Source organism: Solanum pennellii, chromosome 11 (genome assembly GCF_001406875.1).
Source record: "Solanum pennellii chromosome 11, SPENNV200".
NCBI classification, from domain to species: Eukaryota; Viridiplantae; Streptophyta; class Magnoliopsida; order Solanales; family Solanaceae; genus Solanum; species Solanum pennellii.
In genome coordinates, this window is record NC_028647.1 from 5,240,130 (window position 1) to 5,242,679 (window position 2,550).

Genomic DNA, 2,550 nt, shown 5'->3' on the forward strand with positions numbered 1-2,550 from the left:
TATATATATATATATATTATTGACAGATATATAGATATATAAAGGCCAAACTCATTAGCGCACATATCCCTAAACTTGTTGAATTTTTACCTCAACTATGTCATTTTCCTATTGAATCATTTTATCACCTATAATCTGTTCCTTTTGAACATTGTTGGCTGATTTTGATCGGCTTTTCTATTGTAAATGCCTTGAATTGTTTTCGTATTGTAATGATTTTGATTGAAAGAATGAAGACAAATTATGTGAGTCTTATTTGTTTTCCAATGTATCAAATGACTTGAAGTAGAACACAATTATTCTCAAACAGTTTCACTATCAATTTGATTAATGAGTTATGAAACAACATATATATCCTCTATCAATACCCTTCACAAAATCTTGTTCCACATCATATATCCTCTATCAATACCCCTCACAATATCTTGTTCCATATCAGTCAACAATTTTAGAAGGAACAAATTATGGGTGGTTCAATGAATCAATAGGAAAATAGCATAGATGAGGTACCTGAGAGAAAAAATCCAACAAGTTTAGGGATAAGTTTATGCATTTGGCCATACATAAATATAGATAGACATTGAAGTTGATAGATAGATAGATAATATTAGATAAACATATGTAGGTAGGTAGGTAGGTATATAGATTTATGTTATCAAATATTTTTCACATATTTCTTCTTAATTTTATGTGAAAAAAACTTTACGAGAACATCCGTGATAAGTAGGAGAAACATTACATATAGTCTAATAATTTTTAAGGCATATTTTCGTATTTGCCAACCATCTTTTAGGATCTACATGATTTTTTCATATTAGCCCATGAATTTCACGCCTTGGAGCACTCAAATATTTTTCTAAAAAGACTTTATGCGGACCACCATAATGAGTTGGGAAAACCCTAAGTATAGTCCTACCATTTTAAGGCCTATTTTGCATTACCAACCAACTTTTAGGAATTACGCAACTTTCCAATTGTTCGCGTGTATTAGCCCATGGATCTGACGCCTTAGAGAATCCAATTTTTTTTAAGGATTTTGTAATGATATGGGGTAGAATTACGTATATTCCCACCATTTTAAGGTCAATTTTTGTATTTTCCGGCCAACTTTTAAGAATTACGCGACTATTTAAATTTTCTTGTGTATTAGCCCATTGATCTGAAATCTTGGAACACTGAATTTTTTTCTAAAGAACCTTTATGGGGACCTCCGTAATGAGTTGGGGAAACATAACATACAATCTCACCATTTTAAGGCCTTATTTTTGCATTACCAATCAATTTTTTTGAATTACGCGATAATTCTAATTTTTTGTGTGTTTTAGCCTATGGATCTGGCGCCTTGGAGCACCCATAAATTATTTTAATGAAAAAACATTATGAGTACCTCCACAATGAGTGAGTAAGTATTATGTGTAGTTTCATTATTTTAAGGCATATTTTCGTATTTATTAGCTAACTTTTAGGAGTTAGGCAACGTTTTCGATTTTTGCTGTGGACTACCCATGGACCTGGCTCCTTAGAGCACCCTAATTTTTTTTCTAAAAAAATTTTATTAGAACCTCTATAATGAGTTGGGAAGACATTATGTATAGTCACACCATTTTAAGGCTCATTTTTGCATTTACTAGCCTAATTTCAAGAATTACCCGACTTTCCTGATTTTTTGTGTGTATTATCCATGGATCTGGCGCCTTGGAGCACCAAAAATGTTTTTTTTGAAAAAACTTTTTGAGGACCTCCATAATGAGTTGGAGAAACATTATGTATAGTCATACCATTTTTAAGGTCCAATTTCACATTTCCTCACAAACTTTTAGGAATTACTCTACTTTTCTTATTTTTCGTGTGTATTACCTTATGGATCTGGCACCTTAGAGTATTCAATAAAAAATATTTTTTTCATTATATAGTTCCACCATTTTTAAGGTCCATTTTTGCATTTACCAACCAACTTTTAGGAATTACACAACTTTCTTGGGTTTCCGTGTATATGAGTACATGGATCTGGCGCGTTAGAACATTAACTTTTGATAGAAAAATAAACTCCGTAAAAAGTCGAGGAAGCATTAATTATAATCCCACCACTTTCTAAGGCTTATTTTCGCATCACCAACCAACTTTAAGGAATTACTCGACTTTCCTGATTTTTCAAGTGTATTAATCCATGGATATGATTCCTTGGAGCACCTAACGAGTGATACCGATCAACATCTTTAATATCAAAACATAAAATAGCTATTTAGATACAATTCGAGCATAGGTGAGAAAACCTTTCACCATTGTGAATCCATGTGCGAGAAAATCTTTTCCAATAACATTGATACTTTCATCTAAAAGCACCCTATAATCATAACCATTTTTTTTCATAAGAGATGCATAATTATTTGGGAAAGGTATTTCTCACATATGGATAAGTGATAATCAAATTCATGGTCTAATACACACGAAAAACAAAGAAAGTCATCTAATCATAAAAGTTGACTCGTAAATGCTACAATATGCGTTAAAAATTGATGGGAGTATATGTAACGCTCCCCCCCCCCCCCC